Source organism: Ursus arctos, unplaced genomic scaffold (genome assembly GCF_023065955.2).
Source record: "Ursus arctos isolate Adak ecotype North America unplaced genomic scaffold, UrsArc2.0 scaffold_5, whole genome shotgun sequence".
NCBI lineage: Eukaryota > Metazoa > Chordata > Mammalia > Carnivora > Ursidae > Ursus > Ursus arctos.
The window spans coordinates 45,923,561-45,950,515 of record NW_026623067.1 but is presented as its reverse complement, the minus strand read 5'-3'; the positions used below and the strand labels follow the sequence as shown (position 1 = coordinate 45,950,515).

The 26,955-nt window shown below is 39.6% G+C and overlaps 1 long non-coding RNA gene across 2 annotated transcripts in view; it reads left to right on the top strand.

Moving 5' to 3' along the window:
• The window catches only part of LOC113255321 (uncharacterized), a 66,019-nt gene that overhangs the window by 10,111 nt on the left and 28,953 nt on the right, over nt 1–26,955 (top strand). For both annotated transcript variants that reach the window (XR_008957457.1, XR_003316248.4), the window contains exon 2: nt 25,814–25,912. This is a non-coding gene — a long non-coding RNA (uncharacterized LOC113255321). The remainder of the gene's footprint in view (nt 1–25,813; nt 25,913–26,955) is intronic.

Sequence of the window (26,955 nt, the reverse complement as noted above, 5' to 3'; positions counted from 1 at the left end):
GCAAATGCTCCTATGCTTCCCAGCATGTTGTTGCTGGGAATGTTGTCCCACAGGTCCCTTAAACTGTCCTCATTGTTTTTTTTTTTTTTAATATTTTTTCCTTTTGCTGTTCCAATTGGGTGATTTCCACTACCTTGTCTTCCAGGTTTCTGATCCATTCTTGTGGATCATCTCATCTGCTGTTGTTTTATTTTAGTGTGTTTTTCACTTCAGTTATTCTTGGGCTCTGATTGATTCTTCTTGTATTTTGTATGTGTTTGTTGAAGTTCTCAGTGTGTTCATCCATTCTTCTCCTGAGTTTGGTGAGCATCTTATGAACATTACTTTGAACCTTTATCAGGTTTATTGCTTATCTCTCTTTTCTTTAGTTCTTTTTCTGAGATTTTGTCTTGTTCTTTTGTTGGAACTTACTCCTCTGTCTCCTCCTTTCGCCTAATTCTCTGTGTTTGTTTCTTTGTATTGGGTAGATCAGTAATATCTTTGAGTTTTGAAGGAGTGGCTTTATACAGAAGGTATCCTGTCAGGCTTAGCTGTGCACCCCCACTCCCAACCCCTCATTACTTGAGCCAGGTGCCCTAGTGGTCTCCCCTGTTTGGGCTGCAGGTACCCTCCTGTTGTATCTTGGTGTGGACTCAACTGGTGTGCAGGGCTGTTTCCCCGTGAAGCTTTCTGTGAGACCTATCCACATCGGCTATGGATGTGCCTGTGAGTGGGTCTGGTCCCCAGCCTGTCTGACTGAGAATCCAGGCCGTAACTACTGTGAGCATGCTTGTGTGCACGGTTGGCGCCTCGTGCAGTTGGCTGTGAAGTCCTGGAGCCACAGCTGTGGGCATGTGTGTGAATGGCATAGGCCTCCACTGTGGTTAGCCGTGAGGTCCAGCCATGGCTGTTGCAGATCCTCTAGCGTTTGGCTCTTTCCCCTGGGATAGAGGTTGCTTGATAGGGATGGGGTAATGAGGAGGCTGGGGCTCTGATACAGCTGCCTCCATCTCTAGGTGTGGCCAGGTGGGAACTGCTTTGGGGGGTGCCAGGTGGGGGCAGGCAAGTTGGGCTGGTGAAGTCTGCAGAGGAAGGCTGGAGCCAGGTGATTCGTACTAGCACAGTAGGTAGAGTGTCAGAAATGGCTGCTGCCAGGCTGGACCAGCTAGGTAGAAGGGAAATGAATAAAAAAGTACCTGTTAACACTCTACTCTTTGGAGAATGTTCTAACAGATCCCTGCCCCTCTGGCACATGTCCTAAAATTGGTGAATGGAACTCCTTTCCATGTAACCCAGGTGCTTTCCCAACTGCTGCCTCTGCTCTGGAACTTGGAGTGAGTGAGATTATGCACTTGCCCTTTAAGTTTCCTACTGCCTTCTGGGTCTCCCATACATAAGCACCACTGGTTTTCAAAGCCAGGTGTTATGGGGACTCATTTTCCCAACACATGTTTCTTGACCGGGGATCCAGATGTGGATCCCAGATGTGGATGTTCCTCTTTGAGGGCCTGTATATTTGTGGTATCCCTCCTGCAGGGTCTGTGGGTCCTGACTAGATCACATCTCTGCCTCTCCCACCCATCTTGATGTGGCTTTTTCTTTCTATCTGTAGTTGTAGAAGATCTGTTCTGGTAGTCTTCAGTTTGTCTTCAGAGGGAGTTATTTTGTATGTAGTTGTAGTTGTTGGTATATCCATGGGAGGAAATAAGCTCAGGATCTTCCTACTTTGCCATCCTGATACCCCCCTCCTGAATTCAATTTCTCTGAAAGATATAGTGCTATCGAAAATTTCTGTTTCATCTTCTTTCAAGTTTGATAAGATATTTTTCATGGAATTTGTTCATTTAATCTGGCAAGTTGCTTGGCATAAAGGTTTCACAAATATAGTCATATTGTCCCTTTAATGTCTATATGATCTATAGTGAGAAACCCATTTTCATTTCTGATTTTGGTGGTTTGTGTTTCCTTTCTCATTGTAACTGGAGTAATCTTTTTTTTTTTTTTCAAAGAAAGAGTTTTTGGCTTTATTTATTTATTTTTTTAAAAAAGATTTTATTTATTTATTTGACAGAGATAGAGACAGCCAGCGAGAGAGGGAACACAAGCAGGGGGAGTGGGAGAGGAAGAAGCAGGCTCATAGTGGAGGAGCCTGATGTGGGGCTCGATCCCATAACGCTGGGATCACGCCCTGAGCCGAAGGCAGACGCTTAACCGCTGTGCCACCCAGGCGCACCGAGTTTTTGGCTTTATTAATTTCCTCTTCTGTTTGTCTATTTTCTGTTTTGTTAATTTCTGTTCTGTATTTTATACATTCTACTTTCTTTGGTTTTACTCTTTTTTGAGCTTCATAATTAGAACCTTACGTCACTGATTTTAGACCTTTCTTTCTTTCTTTTTCTTTTTCTTTTTGTTTGTTTCATGCTTTTATTTAAATTCCAGTTAGTTAACATATAGTGGAATGTTATTTTCAGGAGTAGAATGTAGTGATTCATCACTTACGTAAAACATCCAGTGCTCATCACAACACATGTTCTTCTTAATAACTGTCACCTGTTTAGCCCATCCCCCTGCCCATCTCCCCTCCACTAACCCTCAGTTTGTTCTCTGTAGGTAAGAGTCTGGTTTTTTGTTTTTGTTTTAAGATTTTATTTATTTATTTATCCTAGAAATAGAGAAAAAGAGAGAATGAGGGGAGAGATGCAGGGGGGAGGGAGAGAGAGGGGGAAAAGAATCTTAAGCAGGCTCTGTGCTGAGCACAGATTCCAACGTGGGGCTCAATCTCACGACCCTGAGCTGAAACCAAGAATCCAGTGCTTAACTGACTGAGCCATGCCCCAAGAGTCTGTTTTATGGTTTGCCTCTCTTTTTTTCTCCCTATGTTCATCTGTTCTGTTTACAAAACACATGGATGAAATCATATGACGGATTTCTTTCTCTGACTAACTGTTTCACTTACCATAATACACTCTACCTCCACCCACATTGATGCAAATGGCAAGATTTCATTCTTTTTTATGGCTGAGTAATATTCGTGTGTGTGTGTGTGTGTGTGTGTGTGTATGTGTATACATACATACAACTTCTTTATCCATTCATCCATCAATGGGCATTTGGGCTTTTCCCATAATTTGGCTATTGTTGATAATGCTGCTATAAACATTGGGATGCATGTGTCCCTTCAAATCAGTATTTTTGTATCTTTTGGGTAAATATCTAGTGGTCCAATTGCTGGATTGTAGGGTAGTTCTATTTTTAACTTTTTGATGGACCTGCATACTGTTTTCCAGAGTGCACCAGTTTGCATTCCCACCAATAGTGTAAGAGGGTTCCCCTTTCTCTGCATCTTTGACAACATCTGTTGTTTCCTGTGTTTTTCATTTTAGACATTCCTATAGGTGTGAGGTGATATCTCATTGTAGTTTTGATTTGTTTTTCCCTAATCATGAGTGATGTTGAGCATCTTTTCATGTGTCTTTTAGCCATCTGTATGTCTTTGGAGAAATGTCGGTTCATGTCTTCTGCCCAATTCTTTACTGAATTATGTGGTTTTTTGGGTGTTGAGTTTGGTAAGCTCTTTATAGGTTTTGGATACTAACACTTTTTTTTTTAAATTTCATTGATTGTTTCCTTCACTGTGCAGAAGCTTTTTATCTTCATGAAGTCCTGGTAATTCATTTTTGCTTCTGTTTCCCTTGCCTCTGGAGACATAGCTAGTAAGAAGTTGCTGTGGCCGAGGTCAAAGTGGTTGCTGCCTTTGTTCTCCTCTAGGATTTTTTTTTTTAAGATTTTATTTATTTATTTGACAGAGATAGAGACAGCCAGCGAGAGAGGGAACACAAGCAGGGGGAGTGGGAGAGGAAGAAGCAGGCTCCTAGCGGAGGAGCCTGATGTGGGGCTCGATCCCAGAATGCTGGGATCACGCCCTGAGCCGAAGGCAGACGCTTAACGACTATGCCACCCAGGCACCCCCCTCTCTAGGATTTTGATGGTTTCCTGTCTCACATTTAGGTCTTGAATCCTTTTTTTTTTTTTTTTTTTTGGTATGGTGTAATAAAGTGGTCCAGTTTCATTCTGCATGTGGCTGTCCAAATTTCCCAACACTATTTGTTGAAGAGACTGTCTTTTTTCCATTGGATATTCTTTCTTGCTTTGTTGAAGATCAGTTGACCATAATTGTGGGTCCATTTCTTGATTTTCTGTTCTGTTGTGTTGATCTCTGTGTCTTTTTTTGTACCAGTACCATACTGTCTTGATATTACAGCTTTGTAATACAGCTTAAAGTCTGGAATTGTGATGCTCCCAGCTTTGCTTTTCTTTTTCAACATTCCTTTGGCTCTTTGGGGTCTTTTTTGATTCTATACAAATTTTAGAATTGTGTGTGTGTATATATATATATATATATACACACACACATACATACATACATACATACATACATACATACATACATACCACAGCTGCTTTATTCATTCGTCTGTCGATGGACATCAGGCTCTTTCCATAGTTTGGCTGTTGTGGGCATTGCTGCTATAAATATTGGGGTGCAGGTGCCCCTTTGGATCACTACATTTGTATCTTTGGGGTAAATACCTAGTAGTGCAATTGCTGGGTTGTAGGGTAATGCTATTTTCGACTTTTTGAGGAACTTCCATACTGTTTTCCAGAGTGGCTGTACCAGTTTGCATTCCCACCAACAGTGTTAGAGTGTTCCCCTTTCTCTGCATGCTTGCCAACATCTGTTGTTTCCTGACTTGTTAATTTTAGCCATGCTCACCAGTGTGAGGTATATCTCATTGTGGTTTTGATTTGTATTTCCCTGATGCCAAATGATGTTGAGCATTGTTCCATGTATCTGTTGGCCATTTGTATGTCTCTTTGGAGAAATGTCTGTTCTTGTCTTCTGCCCATTTCTTGATTGGATTATTTGTTCTTTGGGTATTGAGTTTGATAAGTTCTTTATAGATTTTGGATACTAGCCTTTTATCTGATAAGATATTTGTAAATATCTTCTCCCATTCTGTCGGTTGTCTTTTGGTTTTGTCGACTGTTTCCTTTGCAAATGCTTTTTATCTTGATGAAGCCCCAGTAGTTCATTTTTACCTTTGTTTCCCTTGCCTTTGGAGATGTGTCTAGCAAGAAGTTGCTGTGGTTGAGGCCTGTGTTCTCCTCTAGGATTTTGATGGATTCCTGTCTCATATTTAGGTCTTTCATCCAATTTGAGTCTATTTTCGTGTATGGTGTAAGGAAATGTCCAGTTTCATTCTTCTGCATGTGACTGTCCAATTTTCCCAACCATTTTTTGAAGAGACTGTCTTTTCCATTGGATATTTTTTACTGCTTTGTTGAAGATCAGTTAACCATAAAGTTGAGGATCCATTCTGGGTTCTCTATTCTGTTCCATGGATCTATGTGTCTGTTTTTGTGCCAGTACCATACTGTTCTGATGGTTACAGCTTTGTAATAGAGCTTGAAGCCTGGGATTGTGATGCCACCAGCTTTGATTTTGTTTTTCAACATTCCTTTGACTATTTGGGATCTTTTTGGTTCCATACAAATTTTAGGATTATTTGTTCTAGCATTGTGAAAAAAGTTGATGGTGTTTTGATAGGGATTGCACTGAATGTGTGGATTGCTTTGGGTAGCATAGACATTTTAACAATATTTGTTCTTCCAATCCATGAGTATGGAATGTTTTTCCATTTCTTTGTGTCTTCCTCAATTTCTTTCATGGGCGTTCTGTAGTTTTCTGAGTACAGATCCTTTGCCTCTTTCACTAGGTTTATTCCTAAGTAGCTTATGGTTTTGGGTACAATTGTAAATGGGATCGACTCCTTAATTTCTCTTTCTTCTGTCTCATTGTTAGTGTATAGAAATGCAGCTGATTTCTGTGCAGTGATTTTATATCCTGCCACTTTGCTGAATTCCTGTATGAGTTCTGGCAACTTAGAGGTGGAGTCTTTTGGGTTTTCCACATAGAGTATCATGTCATCTGCAAAGAGTGAGCATTTGACTTCTTCTTTGCTGATTCTGATGCCTTTTGTTTCTTTGTATTGTCTGATTGCTGAGGCTAGGACTTCTAGTACTCTGTTGAACAACTGTGCTGATAGTGGATATCCCTGCCATGTTCCTGACCTTAGGGGAAAAGCTCTCAGTTTTTCCCCATTGAGAATGATATTCACTGTGGGCTTTTCGTATATGCAGTTTATGATATTGAGGTATGTTTCCTCTGTCCCTACACTATGAAGAGTTTTAATCAAGAACGGATGTGGTACGTTGTCCAATGCTTTTTCTGCATCTACTGAGAGGATCATATGGTTCTTGTCCTTTCTCATAGTAATGTGTACCGCACTGACTGATTTTGTGGATGTTGAACTATGCTTGCATCCCAGGAATGAACCCCACCTGGTCATGGTGAATAATCTTTTCAGTGTGCTGTTGGATCGTATTGGCTTGGATCTTAGTGAGTATTTGGCATCCATGTTCATCAAGGATATTGGTCTGTAGGGGCGCCTGGGTAGCGCAGTCATTAAAGCGGCTGCCTTTGGCTCAGGGCGTGATCCCGGCGTACCGGGATCGAGTCCCACATCGGGCTACTCCGCTATGAGCCTGCTTCTTCCTCTCCCACTCCCCCTGCTGTGTTCCCTTTCTCACTGGCTGTCTCTCTGTCACATAAATAAATAAAATCTTTAAAAAAAAAAAAAAAAAGGATATTGGTCTGTAATTCTCCTTTTTGGTGGGGTCTTTGTCTGGTTTTGGGATCAAGGTAATTCTGGCCTCATAAAAAGAGTTTGGAAGTGTTCCTTCCATTTCTGTTTTTTTGAAACAGCTTCAGAATAGGTATTAATTCTTCTTTAAATGTTTGGTAGAATTCCTCTGAGAAGCCACCTGGCTCAGGTCTCTCGTTTGTTGGGAGAGTTTTGATTACTGCTTCAATTTCCTTGCTGGTTATCAGTCTGTTCAGGTTTACTATTTCTTTCTATTTCAGTTTTGGTAGTTTATAAGTTTCCAGGAATACATCCGTTTTTTCCAGATTGCCCAATTTGTTGGCATATAGTTACTCATAATATGTTCTTATAATTGTTTGTATTTCTTCGGTGTTGGTTGTGATCTCTCCTTTTACATTCATGATTTTATTTATTTGAGTTGTTTCTCTTTTCTCTTTGCTAAGTCTGCCCAGGGGTTTATTTGTCTTACTAATTCTTACAAAGAACCAGCTCCTAGTTTTGTTGATCTGTTCTACTGTTCTTTTGGTTTCTATTTCATTGATTTCTGCACTAATCTTTATTATTTCTCTTCTCCTGTTGGGTGTTCTTTTTCTAACTCCTTTAGGTATAAGGTTAGGTTGTGTATTTGAGACCTTTCTTCTTTCTTGAGAAAGGCTTGTATTGTTATATTGTTCCCTCTTATGACCTCCTTTTGTACATCCCAAAGGTTTTGAACAGTTGTGTGTTCATTTTCATTTGTTTCCATGAATTTTTAAAATTCTTTTTTAATTTCCTGGTTGACCCATTCATTCTTTAGTAGGATGTTCTTTAGCCTCCATGTATTTGAGTTTTCTCCAAATTTACTCTTGTGATTGAGTTCCGGTTTCAAAGCTTTGTGGTCTGCATCAGTGCTGGCAATTTTTTGGTAGAGTCTTCCAGGTTTTCTTCATAGAATATCATGTTGTCTGCAAATAATGAAGGTTTGACTTCTTCCTTGTCAATTCAGATGCCTTATATTTCTTCTTGCTGTCCGATTGCTGAGGCCAGGACTTCCAGTACTGTGTTAAATAACAGTGGTGAAAGTGAACATCCCTGTCTTTTTCCTGACTGTAGAGGAAAAGCTCTGTTTTTCCCCATTGAGAATGATATTAGTTCTGGGTTTTTCATGTATGGTTTTTATGATGTTGAGATATGTTCCCTATATCTCTACTTTTTTGAGGGTTTTTATCAAGAATGGTTGCTGTACTTTGTCAAATGCTTTTTCTGCATCTATATGGTTCTTATCCTTTCTTTTATTTATGTGGTTTATCATGTTGGTTGATTTGCAAATATTGAACCACCTTGCAGCTGAGGAATAAATCCCACTTGACTGTGGTGAATGATTCTTTTCATGTACTGTCGGGATTCTATTTGTTAGTATTTTGTTGAGAATTTTTGCATCCATTTTCATCAGTGATATTGGTCTGTAATTCTCTTATTTAGTGGGGTCTTTGGTCTTAGAATCAAGGCAATGCTTGACTTATAGAATGAGTTTGGAAGTTTTCCTTTCATTTATAGTTTTGGAACATTTTGGAAAAATAGGTATTAACTCTTCTTTAAACGTCTGGTAGAATTCCCCTGGGAAGCCATCTTCTTCTGGAATTTTGTTTGTTGGGAGACTTTTGCTTATTGATTCAATTTTTTTGCTGGTTATACATCTGTTCAAGTTTTCTGTTTTTTCCAGTATTACTTTTGGTATTTAATATGTTTCTAGGAATTTATGCATTTCTTCCAGGCTGCCTAATTTATTGGCATATAATTTTTCATGATATTCTCTGGTAATTGTATTTCTGTGGTGTTGGTTGTTATCTCTCCCCTTTCATTTATGGTTTTAACTATGTGGCACCTTTCTCTTCTCTTTGGTAAGTCTGGCTATCGTATTGATTCGTTTGAAGAACCGGCTCCTGGTTTTATTGATATGTTCTATTCGTTTTTGTTTGTTTGTTTCTGTATCTTCTAATCTTTATTATTTCCCTTCTTCTCCTGGCTTTAGGATTCATTTGTTCTTTTTCTAGCTCCTGTAGGTATAAGGTTAGGTTGTGTATTTGAGATTTTTCTTGCTTCTTGAGGTAGGCCTGGATTGCTATATACTTACCTCTTATGACTGCTTTTGCTGCATCCCAAAAGTTTTGGACTCTCCTTTTTTCATTACTCTTTGTTCCATCTATTTTTAAAATTTCTTTAATTTCCTGGTTGACCCATTCATTCTTAAAGAATACAGGATGTTCTTTAACCTCCGTGTATTTGTGTTCTTTCCACATTTTTTTCTTGTCATTGACCTCAAGTTTGATAGCATTGTGGTCAGAAAATATGCACAGTATAATCTCAGTTTTTTTGTACTTGTTGAGGTCTGATTTGTGGCCCAGTATGTAATATTCTGGAGAATGCCTCTATGTGCACTCAAGAAGAATGTGTATTTCCTGCTTTAGGATGAGATATTCTGAATATGTCTGTTAAATCCATCTGGTCCAGAGTGTCATTCAAAGCCATTATTTCCCTGTTGATTTTCTGCTTAGATGATCTATCCATTGCTGTAAATGGGGTGTTAAAGTCCCCTACTATTATTGTATTACTATCAATGAGTTCCTTTGTTTGTTATTAACTGTTTTATGTATTTGGATGCTGCCAAGTTGGGCACATAAATATTTACAATGGTTAGATCTTCTTGTTGGATAGATCCCTTTATTATGGTATAGTGCTGTTCTTTATCTCTTGTTACAGTCTTTGGTTTAAAGTCTAGTTTGTCTGACATAAGTATGGCTACTCTGGCTTTCTATTGATGTGCATTAGCATGATAAATGCTTCTCCATCCCCTCACTTTCAATCTGCAGGTGTCTTTAGGTTTAAAATGAATCTCTTATAGGCATCATATAGATGGGTCTTGTTTCTTATCCATTCTGACACCCTGTGTCTTCTGATTGGAGCACTTAGTCCATTTACATGTAGAATGATTATTGATAGATATGAATTCAGTGCCATTGCATTACTTGTTAAGTCGTTGTTTCTGAAGATTTTCTCTGTTCCGTTCTAGTCTTTGTTGCTTTTGGTCTTCCTTTCCCACTCAGAGTCCCCTTTACTATTTCTTGCAGGGCTGGGTTAGTGGTTACCAACTTCTTTAGTTTTGTTTGTGTGGGAAACTCTTTTTCTCTCCTTCTATTCTGAATGACAGCCTTGCTGCCTAGAGTATTTTGGGGGGCATATTTTTTCCATTCAGTACGTTGAATATATCCTGCCACTCTCTTCTGGCTTGCTAAGTTTCTGTGGAGAGATCTGTTGCTAACCTTACTTGTTTTCCCTTGTAAGTAGGGATTTCTTTCCCCTTGTTGCATTTAGGATTTTTTTTCCTTATCTCTGTATTTTGCAAATTTTACTACTATAATGTCTTGGTGTTGGCCTGCTTTTGTTGATTTTGATGGTAGTTCTCTGTGCCTCCTGGATTTGGATATGTGTGTCCTTCCCCAGATTAGGGAAGTTTTCAGCTGTAATTTCCTCAAGTAAACCTTTTGCCCCCTTTTCCCTCTTTTCTTCTTCTGGGACTCCTATGATATGAATGTTATTACACTTTATGGAGTCACTGATTTCCTTAAGTCTACGTTTGTGAGCCAATATTTTTCTTTCCCTCTTCTTTTCATCTTCATTATTTTCAATAATTTTATTTTCTACATTACTTATTCATTCTTCTGCTTTTTCCATTCTTGTGATCATTACATTCAGTTGGTTTTTGCATCTCAGTTACAGCATTTTAAAAAATTTTATTTATTTATTTATTTATTTATTTATCTGCCTAACTAGTTTTTAGGTCTTTTATTTCTATGGTAAGGGACTCCCTAGTGTCCTCTGTGCTTCTCTTAAGTCCAACTAGTATCCTTATGATTGTTGTTTTAAATTCTGGATCATGCATACTATTTATTACTTATTTCAGTTAGATCCCTGGCCATGACCTTTCTTTCTTTGGGATGAATTCCTCCATCTTATCATTTTTGTATAGGTCTTTGTCTTTTTGTGTATGTTAGGAAAGCCTGTTATGTTTCCTGCTCCTGAGAGTAATGGCTTTATTAAGAAAAGGTCATGGGGCGCCTGGGTAGCGCAGTCATTAAAGCGTCTGCCTGAGGCTCAGGGCGTGATCTCGGCGTTCCGGGATCGAGTCCCACATCAGGCTCCTCTGCTGGGAGCCTGCTTCTTCCTCTCTCACTCGCCTGCTGTGTTCCCTCTCTTGCTGGCTGTCTCTCTGTCACATAAATAAATAAAATATTTAAAAAAGAAAAGAAATGAAAAGAAAAGGTCATAAACTGTCTAGGGCCTGGCAATTCAGGAGGTGTGTCTGGTATATGCTGTGTGCATTCTGCTACTGTGTTTTGGCTGCCCCTTCCCTTTGGTCAGTCCTCTGCAGAACTTCTCCTTGCCTGCAGTGGGGAGTGATTGTACCTTGGTCAGAGTGTGGTCACTTTTAAGTAGGCATGCTCTGGTCTGCTTGTTAAAAGAGATCTGATTCTATTTTCATTAGAGGTGAAGCTTTGCAGCACTCTATGGTAGTAGACTTGGTGAGTGAGGGGGGTTTGTGCTGGTCTTCTGGGGGAGGGGCATGCTGCTCTGGTTCTCATGTACACTTGCCCTAGTAAGGAAGCACATGCAGAGTGCAGGAGGTAGGGCTTGGTGTAAGCGGTTTATGCCTCCACTGTTGGTGCTGTGCTGCTTACTGATGTTAGTTTATACTGAGGGACTGGGGAGGGAAATGACGCCAGCCCTCTCTCCCTTATCCACGAAGAGGGGAGTTTATGCCCACCAGTGTCCAGGAAGCCCTCACAGAAGAGTGAACAATCTCCCCTCATTGTCCCAGGCTTCCCTCAGATCCCTGCCTTCACCCTGTGTCTGGGCTGTCTGCCTCCCCTGCAGCACAGTGCGCCCATGTTCTATCCCAGGGAGGCCAGCTGAGTTTTAAAACTCCCAACTTTAGGGAGTATGTGGCAAACCTGAACTGGAGCTCTGGGGAGGGTCTCACTCTTCTGGGGCTGGTGCAGGTTTGTCCCAGAAGGGCAGTCATATCAAAGCCCAGGAGCTTAGAGTTTGGAGTAGAGTGCAGCAAAAAGCCAGTGTCCAGGTTAGCCACCCAGGTTAGCAGGTGTCTCTGCACCTATGCTGAGAATCAGGGGAGGGTAATGGTGTCTGTGGGCTCTTTTGTCCTTGGTGAGGCAATGCCACCTCTTCCAGATGTGCTCCAAGGAGGGGGAACCATCTCTTCCAGTGTGTTCCAGGAGATCCTCAGATCGTGCTGTCCACTACTGGGCTCTCTGCCCTCCTTCACAGGAGCCTTCAGGGCCCACTGGGCTCCACATCAGCCATGGTGTGGACCTCTAAAACTCCAGTCTTTGAGTTCCGTTGGTTGTCAAAACTCAGATAATCAGCCCTTCTCATTACCCAGTGAATGGCTTGGGGAAATTTTTCCTTGTGTGACCCCTGTGCACTCCTCTCTTTCTCTCTCTTGCCTCTCTCGATGATCAGCATTGCCTCTCCTCTGCAACACCCACAATCCTTTTCTGTCCAAAATCTCGTCTCTGCACCTCCTACCTTCCACCTTCCGCAGTATGGCCTCCTTTGCCTACTTGTGTAGTTTGTTCTGTCAGTCCTCAGATCAATTTCTTAGGTTTTCAGAATGATTCATTAGTTATCTAGCCATGTTTGAATGATGAGGCAAGCCTAGGATTTTTTTTTTCAAAATCAATTTTATTGCAGCCAAAACAGTGGAATTAACTGTACACACACACACACACACACACACACACACATTTTAAGTTATAGGGAATAAAGTTTATTTTGGCAGATAGTAACATAACTCAACATCGTTAATTTGATGTAAGTGTGACACATTTTCTTGTTTTCCTGTGTTCTAAAGCACCATAACCTAAACTGATTTATAAAACTGATATGTTGAAATTTAACTTTACTGTTTTTGCTTATGCTCTGATTCCAAACAAAGCTTTTCATAAGCTGCTTCTATATCTGTGTCCATCTCATCATCAATATCATCCAAGTATGGATCCTCCCTATGTTTTAGGTGTATGCTGTAAGGTATATTTTATATCCTTTTATTTTGTGAGTTCCTTGATTGATACTTGATAGAAATATTAATTTTTACTACTTTTGTGTTTCCTACTTCTGTACTATCATTTGTGGTCTTTCCTTTCCATTCAGAGTCCCCTTTAGTACTTCTTGCAGGGCTGGTTTAGTGGTCATGAATTCCTTTAGTTTTTGTTTGTTTGGGGAAACTCTCTCTCTTCTTCTATTTTGAATGATAGCTTTGCTGGAGTAAGCTTTGCTTACTGATGTTAGTTTATACTGAGGGTCTGGGGAGGGAAATGGATAGATTATTCCAAGATGCAGGTTTTTACCAGTCAGCACTTTGCTTTTTTGTGTGTGTGTGTGTGTGTAATTTCTGCACCCAATGTGGGGCTCAGACTCATGACCCTGAGATCAAGAGCTGCATGCTCTACCTACTGAGCCAGCCAGATGCCCGTCCCATTCAGCACTTTGAATATATCATGCCACTCCTTTCTGGCTTGGAAAGTTTCTGCTGAAAAATCTGCCAGTAGCCATACAGGGTTTCCTTGTAGGTAACTATCTTCTTTTGTCTCATCGCTTTATTTATTCATTTAAAGATTTTATTTATTTATTAGAGAGGGAGAACATGAGCAGTGGGGAGAGGCAGAAGGAGGCTCCTGCTGAGCAGGGAGCCCGATGTGGGACTTGATTCCAGGACCTTGGGATTGTGACGTGCACTGAAGGCAGATGCTTAACCAGCTGAGCCACCCGGGGGCATCCCACTGCTATTTCTTTTTAAAGACTTATTTATTCATTTCAGAGAGAGAGAAAGAGAAAGGGCATGTGTGTGCACATGTGGGGCAGGGCAGAGGGAGAGGGAGAGGCAGAGAAGCAGACTCCTTGCTGAGTGTGTGAGCCTGATGCGGGGCTTGATCCCAGGACCCTGATATTATGACCTGAGCCAAAATCAAGAGTCAGATGCTTAACCGACTGAGCCACCCAGGTGCCCCATGTCTTGCTGCTTTTAATATTTTTTCATTATCACTATATTTTGCCATTTTCATTACAACCTGTCTTGATGTAGATCTGCTTTTGTTGATTTTGTTGGTGGTTCTCTGTGACTCCTGCATCTAGATATCTATTTCCTTTCCCATGTTAGGTAAGTTTTCAGCTTTTATTCTTTAAAATAAATTCTCTGCCCCATTTTCTCTTTCTTCTTCGAGGACTCTTGTAATACGAATGTGCGATGTTTGATGGAGTCACTGAGTTCCTTAAGTCTGTTTTCATTTTGGTTAATTCTTTTGTCTCTCTTTTGTTCAGCTTGATTACTTTTATTACTCTTTCTTCCAGGTCACTAATTCATTCCTCTGCTTCTTCCAGCCTGCTGTTTATTCTATCAAGCGTGTTTCTTATTTTGTTTATTGAGCCCTTTATCTCTTCTTTGTTATTCCTTATCTCTGTGTTAATAGTCTCACTAATGTACTCCACTCTTTTCTCAAGCCCAGGGAGTATCCTTATGATCATTGCTTTAAATTCTCCATGAGGCATTGTTACTTATCTCTTTTTCACTTAGATCCCTGGTGTGGCCTTGTTCTGTTCTTTCATTTGGGACAAATTCCTCTGTCTTCTCATTTTGTCTAAGTCTCTGTGCCTGTTTCTTTGTGTTGGGAAAGTCAGCTACATCTCCTGTTTTTGAGAGTAATGGCTTTATGAAGAAGAGGTCCCTGCAGTGTAATGTCACCTGTTCCCTAGGGCCTGGTGCTACTGAGAATAATCCTTTGTGTGCTGCGTGCACTCTGCTTTTGTGTCCTGGCTGCTTTATCCTTCAGGTCAGTCGTCTGCAGAGGCTCTGTTTGCCTCTTGTGGGTAGCCTTTGGTACGTGGCCTGAACTACTTGGCCATCTTCCCCTGTCTCAAGTAGGTGTGCTCTGGTCTGCTTGTGAAATGAGACCTGTTGGTGCTGTACCACTGCCACCAGAACTGAGGGTCCCCAAAACTCCCACATTAAGAGAGGAGGTGTGAGCATGGGTTTGGGCCAGTCTTCTGGGGGAAGGGCCCGCTGCGTTGGGACTGAGGAGGGGCGGCTCCACCAGGTGTGACTGGGAGGGGCGGCTCCACCAGAGTGTGAGAGTGCAGGGCTTGGTGTAAGTTAGGTAGCAGGTGTCTGTGCTGGTTACTGCAGGTGGCCCTGTGCTTATGCTGAGGGGCAGGACAGGAAACGGTGCCTGTGAATTCTTTTCTTCCAGGAATCTCACCATGAACGCTGACTCTCTGTGATATGCTCTGAGATGAGCAACTAACCTCACCATGTGTGCCCCAGGGGCTCTCAGATCATTGTTTCCATGCTATAAGTGTGCAGGGTGTTTGACCTGCCTTTTCTCTTAGAGCAGCCCCAATGTCCTCCTGAGCTCTCCTAGAGCCAAGCATGCTGACCTTTAGAACTCCAGGCTTTAAGCCTGGCTGGTTCGAAGAGCTCAAGAAATCAGGCTCTCCTGTTTTCTAAGCCAGTTGCTATGGAGATTCATTTTCCCCTTGCCCTCCCCTGTGTGTTAGCTTGTCTCTAGTCCTTCTCTGCAGCCATGGCTCCCTCCCCACTGCAGTGGCCACAATCTGTTTCTCTCCCAAACTGCGTCTCTGCACTTCCTACCTTCTTCACTGTGGCCTCTGCCTTTAGTTGTGGAGTTTGTTTTGCCAGCCTAAAGGTCGATTTCTAGCATATTTAGGATGACTTGATAGTTACCTAGTTGGATTCATGGGGCGAGGTGAACCTAGTGTCCTCCTATTCTGCCATCTTCCCCTGTCTCAAGAATCCAGTTCTTGGGGCACCTGGGTGGCTCAGTCAGTTAAATGTCTGCCTTTGGCTCAGGTCATGATCCTGGGGTCCTCGGATTGAACCCTGCCTTGGGGTCATGCTCGGCGGGGAACCTGCCTCTCCCTCTGCTTCTCCCCCTGCTTGTGTGCACTCTGTCTCTCACCCACATTCTTTCTCTCTCTTGCTCTTTTTCTCTGTCAAGTAAATAAATAAAATTAAAAAAAAAAAGAATCCAGTTCTTTTATTAAGCTGGAAATAAAATTCTTGTGCAAAAATATAAAAAATGCCGTTCTTCTCACTACCTGGGAGGAGGGTGGGAATTAGCTGTTTTTCTTAAAGGTATGTCATCTGTATTAAGATGTAATAGATTCTGAGTTTTTATTTTTAATGAATTAATAGGTAAATACCTTAAAGCATTAGTTTTCATATGATATAGGAAATATCAGTAGATATATCCCATATAAACAAAAGCTCCTTGGGACTCTTGATAATCTTCAAAGGTGTAATGGAGTCTGAAGACAAAAATGTTTTAGAATCGAGTGTTAGAACCGCATATTGTGGTGCAAAATTTTGAGTAGGAAAGTATGTGGTAAGGCATTTCATTGGATATTGAGTTCTTTGAATTACAGCGGTATATTGCATATTGAAAAAATTAGTCACAAAGTACTTGGAAGTTATTTTGTGCTGTGGGACCTAAAATATTGCATAAAAGGGAGAAGAAAAAAAATGATCTCTGTTAGTCTTTAAATTAGCAAAAGTCACCACTTCCTCCAGACACTTTACTGCCATCTAGTGGAAAGTAATAAATACACAGACCTATTAGGACAATACTGTGAATGATGCCCCATAGAACTCTGTAGTACACGGTTGCAGCAGCTTTGAATATCAACTAGAAGATTCAGTGCAGTTGGTTCTCAGCTGCCTCTTAGACCAAATTATGAGACCAAGAAGTTTGAGAACCACGGGCATGAGCAAAGGTACAGAGATGGTATTGAACACAACGGGTTCACAGAACAAAAATATCTGAGTAAAGCAAAAATCTACATTAGGAGTAGTAGGAAATAAAGTTTTCAGGCAGAGTAGAATCATACCATTGGAAATCATTGAAGGTTCCAGAGCACTAGCATGTAGAAATAGTTTAGGAAGCTTAAAGGATTAGTGGTTGCCAAGACAGATGGGGGGTAGGTGGGTGGGTAGATGAATAGTGGATGGATGAGTGGGAGCGTCAATGGCTAGCTAGGAGTGTGGATGGCCAGCTAGGAGCAGGGTGATTTTCAGAACAGTAGACCAGAGAAAAAGTTATCACGTGTCTTGATACAGCCTCTCCTTGGTTATAACTGTCAGAGGGGATGGGACAATAGGAATGTCCTATCAGATGATAAACATTGAGTCTAGATTTTAGATAGGAAAAATAGAAGTTTCAGTGATTGCCTTTTGAGTTTTTCAATTTTCTAAGAGGAACGCTGACACAGCTGCTTTATTCACGAGAGAGAGGTGAGGTAAAGTCTGATTTTCAGATAATTGGCAGATTTTAGCACACCGAGATCATCCTTTAATTAAAGAAAAGTTTTACTCTGCTGCCCTCTTCTGGATATTATGTAATTGCCTAAATAATTCTTAAACTGGTGGTCAATTAGTGTGGGCAGAATTGTCACCGAAATGCAGGAACTTAGCTGCAAAAGAAAGAATCAAGGTAAAATGTGAAAGGAGAAATGATGGCAAACCAAAACCGTAGAAACTTAAGAAATATTTTACCAACTTTTATTTGAAAATTTCTGACATATGGAAAAGTACAATGAACAACCATCTATCTTAGTTTCACCAATTGTTAATATTTTACAAGGTGGCCTCCCTTTGTCTCTCTTTTTTTTTCCCCTTTCCATTTGAATGGCTTTACAAGAATAACATTTTTCTATGTAATCCCAATGTCATATGCAATATCGTGAATATATAGTCCATATTTAAATTTCTCATCTCAAAAATGACTTGTTTTTTAAATTAGATCAGAGTTCACGCATTGCATTTTGTCTATTTTAATGTGCTCTAATTTAGTCTACCCCTGCTTTTATTTGTTTTTCATTACATAAAACATTTATTTATTTATTTAGTTAGTTAGTTAGTAGGCTCCACGCCCAGTGTGGAGCCTATCATGGGGCCTGAATTCATGACCCTGAGATCAAGACCTGAGCTGATCTCAAGAGTTGGACACTTAGCCGATTGAGCCACCCATGCGCCCCAAGACATAAAACATATATGAAGAGATCAGACCTGGTGTCTTGCATAAATATTTTATGTTCACCGTTTTTCTGATTGTTTCTCATAATTCAACTTGGACACTTCTGGAAAAAGGTAGACTTTTAATTTTGATGGTATAGATCCTTATGATATATATTATATATAATGTGTGCTTACTGCATCACATCAGCAGTCCCATCATTTCAGTCTGTCCTAACATGATGCTACCTGTAAGCACTTTTTATAAGTGACGACAGACCTCCACTGGAAGATAAAGATTTCCCATTGTATTTTGAAGTAATCTCTAGAGTGATGTTCTGTGGCCATGAGGGGATCCTTTTCCCCAACCTTTCAGTGGTTTCGGCATCAGTGAGGATTTTTGCCTGAGTACATTACTACACTAGAGTTCATGAAATGACGCGTTTCTAATTTGATTCCCCTTTCTACATTTATAAGTTTATTAGCTGGAACTCTTTTGTGAAGAATTGTTTTCTTTTTCTCATTCTCTGCCCTCTTGTAATCACTGTTGGCTCTTGGGCCTTTTTTTATTCAGCATATTAACATCATTATTCCATTTGATGATCAAATTGCCCCAAATTTGTTCTGTAGGAGCCCCGTTAAGCTGTATCCTTTTGACTTGCCCCATTAGGCTTATGTTCTAGGCTCGCTTTCTATTTTATTGTTGTAGATCTGGAACTAGTTACTTATACAAGGAGCCCTGTTTCTTTTCATTTAAGGTGTCATCCTCAGAAGCCAAGATTGAAGAGCTAGGTGTGCTCATTGTTACTAAAAACTATATTTTAAAGACCATGAGTTCATGCCCAGTTGAGATTTAATAACATTTGATTTTCCCTACCTCCCATTCATATTTACATCTTCCTACTCCTACAGTGAGAATCCTGTTTCTCAGTGGCATCAATATATTTATTTATTCACTCTGTCCTACAATATGCAAAATGCTTTGAGAATTACGACACTGCTACTGAAGCCAAATATTTATTTGCTTTCTTTTGTTGTTGAATATATCCCACTAAGAAATATAGTCAGAAAACTGTTTTCATCAGTCACTTAAGCTGTAAATATTTTAATTAAGTTAGAAATCAACTGTATTTTTTTAGTCAATAATTTCTCCTTCCCCTTTAGTTCAGCAAACCAAGGTTGAGTCTGTTTCAGCCCCTGCACTAGTCAGTGAGGACACAGAAAAAAATAAGGTATTCTTCGTACAACTGCAAAGCTCATAGTCTCTTATGGAAGAAAGGTAATTAAAAGATTATAGTCCAGTGAGGGAAGGAAGAAAAAGTTTAGTTATGGTTGCCAGAGTATTACAGGAGAGAATCATCTGACTCAGCATGGCTAGGGGTAACTTCCTAGAGGAACTAAGAGCAAGTCTTGAAGAATAAGTTGGAGTGAAGCAAGTGAAGAAAGGGACAGAATGTCCTCATAGAAGAGTGTGATGATAGAAGGGACCATTCCCCATGCTGGGAAATAGCAGTGGCTGGGAAGGTATCTTGGTCTTGAGAAGGTGATGGTCCAGGAGATGAGAGAGTTGAGCAGCAGTCAGACTGTGAAAAGAACCTTCAAGCCATCTAGACTACTTCCCTTCACTTCTACATAAGTTTTTTAAAATGACATATAGCAGTGTATTAGTTTTATAAGTACAACATAACGATTTGATATATGTATACCCTGCAAAATGACCACCACAATAAGTTTAGTTAACATCTGTCATCACACATAGTTTTTTTCTTGTGATGAGAACTTTTAAGATCTACTCTCTTAGCAACCTTCAAATATATAATATAGTATTGTTAGCTATAGGCATCATGTTGTACTCAAGACTGTACATCCCCAGAACTTAGAGCTGGAAGTTTGTACCTTTTAACCACATTTACCCATTTTGCTCACCTACAGCCCCCAACCCCTGAACCACCAATCTGTTCTGTGTATCTCTGAGTTTGTTTGTTTTAAGATGCTACATATTAGCGGATCATACCATCCTCGTTTCACTCTTATTTCACTTAACGTAATGCCCTCGAGGTTCATTGATGTTGTTGCAAATGATAGGATCTCTTTCTTTTTCACAGCTGAATAATACACACACACACACACACACACACACACACACACACCCCACATCTTTATCCATTCATCCAATTTATGGACACTTGGGTGGTTTTTATGTGTTGGCTATTGAAAATAATGCTGCAGTGAACATGGGAATGCAAATACCTTTTTGAGATAGTAATTTCATTTCCTTTGGATAAATACCCAGTGGTGGAATTACTGGATCATGTGGAAGTTCTATTTTTAATTTTTTGAGGGAACTTCATACTCTTTTCCACAGCTGCACCAATTTACATTCCCTGAGGTGATATCAATCTCCTTGTGGTTTTGATTTGCGTTTCCCTGATGATCATTGATGTTGAGCACCTGTTCATGTATCTCTTGGCCATTTGTATGTCTTCTTTGGAACAAACTATTCAGATCCTCTGTGCATCTTTTAATTAGATTGGCTTTTGCTATTGAGTTGTGAGTTCTTAACGTATTTTGAATATTAACCCCTTATGAGATATATGATTTGCAAAGATTTTCTCCCATTTAGTAGGTTGCCTTTTCATTTTGTTGTTTCTTTTGCTGTATAGAAGTTTTTAGTTTCAGTTCCTTACTAACTTTTGCTTTTGTTGCTTCCACTTTGGTATCTATCCTATCCAAAACATTGTTGCCAAGACCATCATCAAGAGTTTTTATCCCTGTGGTTTTTTTCTAGGAGTTTTACATTTCCAGGTCTTATATTTAAGTCTTTAATCCATTTTGAGGTAATTTTTATGAGTTATGTAAAATCAGTGTTTGATTTCATTATCCTGAAAATTGTTACCCAGGTTTTTCTAGCACCATTTTGAAAAGATTTTTTTTCCTTACCGAATATTCTTGACTCCCTTGTCAAATATTAGCTGACTGTATATATGAGGGTGTATACCTAGGCTCTTAATTTAGTTCCATTGGTCATCATATCTATTTTTATGCCAGTACCATGCCATTTTGATTACTATAGCTTTGTAGTAGAGTTTGAAATCAGGAAGTGGGATGTCTGCAGCTTAGTCTTCTTTCTCAGGATTGCTTTGGCTGTTAGGTGTCTTTAGAGGTTCCATGGAAATTTTGGAATTGCTTTCTCTATTTCTGTGAAAATTGTCACTGGAATTTTGATAGAGATTTTGTTGACTCTATGGGTGGCTTTGAGTAGTATGGACATTCTAACAACATTAATTCTTTCAGTCCATGAACACAGATTATCTTTTCATGCATTTATTTCTCCTTAAGTTTCTTTGATCATAGTTTTTTAGTTTTCAATGTCTGGATATTACACCTCCATGGTTACATTTATTCCTTTGTCTTTTATTGATCTTGATGCACTTGTAAAGGAGAATGTTTTTTCTTTTTTAGATATTTGATTTTTAGTATATAGAAACTACTGATTTGTGTATGTTGATTTCCTATCCTGCAACTGAAAACAAATTTTTAATTGAATATAGTTGACATGTAATATTGTATTAGTTTGAGGTGTACAACATAGTGATTCAATATTTATATATATTTTGAAATGCTCACCATGATAGTTACCATTTTTCATCAAACAGTTATTCTAGTATTATTGACTCTATTCCCTATGCTGTACTTTCTGATCCCCCATTACTTCTCTTAATCCAGAGGAGAGAGAACCAAAAAATATTGCTAAGACTGAGGTCCAAGAGTTTACTGCTTATGTTTTCTTTTAAGCTTTTTATGGTGTTAGCTCCTGTGTTTAGGTCTTTAATCCACTTTGAGTTTACTTTTGTATATGGTATAAGAGAGTGATTGTTTTATTTTTCTAATTGTAGTCCAGTTTTTCTAACACCATTTATTGGGGAGACTGTCTTTTCCCCATTGTGTATTATTGCCTCCTTTGTCATAGATTAATTGACCATATAAGTGTGGCTCTATTTCTGGGCTCTCTGTTCTCTTCAATTGAGCTATGTTTCTGTTTTTGTGCCAGTACCATACTATTTTGATTACTGCAGCTTTGTAGTATAGTTTAAAATCTGGAATTGTGATAACTCCAGCTTTGTTACTCTTTTTCAGGATTGTTTTGGCTACTCAAGGGTCTTTTGTAGTTTCAGACAAATGTTAGGATTCTTTGTTCTTGTTCTGTGAAAAATGCTATTGGTTTTTTGTTTTTTTTTAAGATTATTTGGGAAAGAGAACAAGAGAGTGCACATGTGTAGGGGGAGGGACAGAGGGAGAGAATCTCAAGCAGACTCCCCACTGAGTGGGGAGCCAAACACGGGGCTCTATCTCACAACCCATGAGACCATAACCTGAGTCGGACGCGTAACCAACTGAGCCACCCAGATGCCCCTATTGATATTTTGACAGGGACTGCACTGAATCTATAGACTGCTTTGGATGGTATGGCCATCTTAACAATATTAATTCTTCCAGAGCAGGAGCATGGTATATTGGTATATATTTTCATTTGTGTCATCTTCAATTTCTTTCATCAGTGTTTTATAGTTTTCAGAGTACAGGTCTTTCACCTCCTTGGTTAAATTTACTCCTAGGTATTTTATTCTTTTTGATGCAATTGTAAATGGGATTGTTTTCCTAATTTCTCTTTCTGCTCGTTATTATCACTGTATAGAAAAGCAACATATTTCTCTACGCCAATTTTATATCTCTCAACTTTACTGAATTCATTTATTATTAGTTCTAACAGTTTTTTGGAGTTTTAGGATTTTATATATATAAGATTATATCATCTGCAGACAAAGACAATTTTACTTCTTCCTTTCTGATTTGGATGCTTTTTTTTTTTTTTTCTTTTTGTTCTGGCCAGGAAATTCCAGTACTATACTAAGTAAGACTGGTGAGAGTACGCACCCCTGATTGTTCCTGATCTTAGAGGAAAAGCTTTCAACTTTTCATCTAAGTTATGTACAGCCCTCATCCTGGCAGCATATTTACGTAAAGGTTGAGAAATCTCCCTAGGTACATTGACTTTAAGGGAAAATAACAAGTATATGAAAGCTTAGTTGATTATGATGTTAGTTGTGTACTTGTCATGTATGGCCTTTATTATGTTGAAGCATGTTTCTTTTATACCCAAATTGTTGAGCGTTTTTTTTTTTAATCATAAGAGGATATTGCCCTTCTGTCAAAAGTTTTCTGCCGTCTATGTGGCATATCACATTTTTTGATTTGTATATGTTGAACCATGCTTGTATCCCAGGAATAAATTCCTTTTGTTCATGGTGTACGATCCCTTTGATGTGCTGCTGAGTTCAGTTTGATAATGTTTTGTTGTGATTTTTTGCATCTCTATTTATTAGGGATTTTGGCCTGTAGTTTTCTTTCCCAGTAGAGTCCTTGTATGGCTTTGGTATCAGGCCAATGTTGTCCTCATGAATTGAGTTTGGGAGTGTTCCCTTTTCAGTTCTTTGGCAAAGTTTGAGAGGGATATTTCTTAAAACGTCTGATAGAATTCACCTGTGAAACAATCTCGTCCTGGGCTTTTTTTTTTTTTTGGATGAAGGGTAGTTTTTTGATTATGGATTTGGTCCCCTTGTTATCAGTCTGTTCACATTTTCTGTTTGTTCATGATTCAGTTTTGGTAGGGACCTATTATGCTGCCATGAGGCTGTCACTCTCCCTTCATAATGTTTTTTTTTCTAAATAGGCTCCAAGCTTTGCTTGGAGCCCAATGTGGGACTTGAACTCCCCACGCAGAGATCAAGACCTGAGCTGAGATCAAGAGTCAGATGCTTAACCGGCTGAGCCACCCAGGCACCCCTTTTCATAATTTCTTATCTGGACACTGCATTTATCTTCTGAGTTTGTCTCTGCTTCTTGTACCACTGTGTTTCTTTCTTCAAGACGCTAGAATGATCTTCACAAAATACAATCATGCCACTTCCTGCCAAGGATTTCTCAGTATCTCCCATCCCATGTTATTTCTCCTCCTCTCCCTTTCAACCTAGTTACACCCTTATTTTCTCAGTATGTCTTTTTTAAAAAGATTTTATTTATTTGACAGCGCGTGCAAGCAAACACAAGCAGGGGGAACGGCAGGCAGAGGGAGAGGGAGAAGCAGGCTCCCTACTGAGCAGGGAGCCCGACGTGGGGCTGGATCCTAGGACCCTGGGATCATGACCTGAGCCAAAGGCAGACCCTTAACCAACTGAGCCACCCAGGTGCCCCTCAGTATGTCTTTATACATGTTGAGAAATCTCCTTCAGCAAATTGACTCTAAAGGAAAATAGCATTTAATTATCTCTAAACTCTAATAGGAATTTCAGCATTGTTGGAAAAGCTACTTTGGGGTGTGATGACTTTGCCTCTTGCATCATCATGTTAGCTTGGTTTTAGCCCTCTGTGGAGGGCTCTGAGGGCCTCATGCATGGGCCAGAGTGATTCCAGGTTGACTACAAAGTGATGAGGCTGGCTTCAGTCATGGATGGAGTTCTTCAGTCACATAATACAGACAGAATAGAATATCTGTTATCAAATAAAATTCACAAAGTTAACTGTATCACAGTGATGCATATTTGAATGCTACATATGCATAATTTGCTACATGATAATTTGGCTTTAGTGGTAAACATTTCACATTAGTGCATGTAATTAGACATTAATTTTCTCCTCAGAGGTTTGTTCTCTAGCATCTATAATCAGCATCTCCACTTTCCCCTCTTCTCATAGCTCTTAGATGACAAAAGTCCTGAATCCACTTTTCCAAAGTGGAGATTCTCCTCCAATATTCTATCTTCTTTTGGTTTATAAGCCTGGGCTAAAGTCAGAGACCAAAAAGTGGCTGGCCACAGGTCAGATCTAGCATATGAGTTTTGTTTAGCCTACAGTTCCTAATCCAAATTTTTAATTAGTTTCCCCTGTTTAAACACCAGGAAATTGCAGGTAAATTCCAGATTTCCAGCTTCTTTTAAAAATTTAGAGGCTTTGGCAACACTGTTATTTCTTTCTTCCCATTCCAGTATGGCAGGCATGGACCCCCTTCTTGAACATAAATCTGGCATGAACTCTCAGGTTGGCCACAGGCCCTGCTAAGGACACTTCTAGCCTCATAGGTATTTGAGTCTGTAATCTTTGGATCACTCACTTATTAAAACAAACATATATTGTGCATCCAAAGTGCCTGGCAATGTTCTAGGCCATTTACATAGCTTCTTTTACTTCACACAACAGTCATTTTCATTATAGAGGCAGAAGGTCAAATGGCAAGCGGCAGAGCCAGATTTGACCCAGGGTTATGTTTCATACACCATGGTTTCCATGTCCATCCTTATGACCTACTACTGTTTCCTAGAAACCTAAAAATTGTCATGATGTAGAAAGACGACAGTTCGCAAAAGTTTGTTAGTCACTGTTTTCCCCAGTGGCATCAGTATTTCATGCATTTTATTTTATAACAAGTGAATTACTATATTAGTAGTGATTACTATATTAGTTCTCTGGCATTTCTGGGTAAGCATGATATCCCAACATTTTTCTAGATTGTATCTAACCTGCAGATATGGTCCGTTTACACAATTATTAATGCCATTTAAATAGAATCAAAGAAAAATAGAATTTAATTCCTCTAAGGCAAAAACCTATTCTCAAAGGTAGTATTTTCTGGAAATGACAGAAGTGTACCCTTTAACAGTAATATCTAAAGCCTGTTTAAAAGATGCACATTTTTGGAGGCGCCTGGGTGACTCGGTTAAGGGTCTGATTCTTGATTTCACCTCGGGTTGTGAGATTGAGCCCACACGTCGGGGTCCACGCTGGGCATGGAGCCTGTTTAAGATTCTGTCTCTCCTCCCTGTGCCTCATCCCTGCCCCCCTCGCTTGCTCTCTTAAAAAAAAAAAAGATGCATAGATGCATATTTTCCTATTATACAGAACCTTTACAATGAACGTAGAGACAGAAAATGCTGTCTGAACCCACACTTACTCTGTGACATTACCTATTTTGCAGGGTTAATTCATCTTGTTTCTGATTAAGTTTGATCCTGTGAGAAATGACTACTGGCAGAAAAACGAAGGACAGAAGTGGAAATGAGCACACAACCACAAGGTACAATCTAAGACTAAAACTGTGGGGCTGGTGGTTCACTGGTGTAGCTTGAATTGCAGAATGATTGAAATTGGCTGGCTTCCGCATTTGTAAAATGGAGTGTTATCACTGTTCCAAGGTATGCCTGACAAATACTTGCTGGTGAGTGAATCTTCATTCCCCTTCTCAACAGTTTAACATAAGAGGATAGTTTTTATTGTTTCTTTAATTCCACACAATATAAAAAGAGTTATGTGAACAGAATCAATTAAGTTTAACCTGTGCTGCCTACGAGTAGCAGTACTATTTATGTGGAAGTATATAACATGTCAAGCCACATAAGGCAGATTGTTAAAAGAGTTATAATTTTCAGTTAAATTTTTTGGAAGAGCTTTCCTTCTTGTTGTCAAAAAGTCCTTAGATGTTGATAGTCGAGAAGGCTGTGAGTCAATGGGGCCAGAAGGCATATGGGTTATCTCTGAATCTTCTGCTCAATTTTGCTGTGAACCTAAAAGTGCTCTAAAAAAATAAAGTATATTGTATATATAATATATATACTATAATATGTATAATACAACTTTTATATATACATGTAAGATGGCTTTAAAAAATATCTGCAGAACATACATATATATACTAAAGCCCACAGGTAAGTGGAACAAAGGCAGTCCAGCAGGGCTTGGGCTTCATGCAGGGAGGGTAGCCTTTTGGGGATCAGAATGGTTACACAGGGCATTGGGGTGGGGGAGGACTTGAACAAATAAGTCAATATATTGAGGTACATGGGAGTCAGGTTTTTCACTGTCCAGGAAAGCGTTAAAAATACGGAAAGAGGGGAGGCTTGAATGAACCTGGTGGTTGTAAATTGAAATTACATTAGTATGAACTCATGGTTTGTATGTGTAGGTATGTATGTATATTTCTCATTTGTGCACACAAAATCTATGTATAGTATATATATAGTTTTGTGTACAGGAGGGCCTGGGAGCAAGTGACAAAGTGACACCCAAAAGCAATGAGTATTTTTAGCACCCTGTTTTTAAATACCAATCTCCATCAAAGGA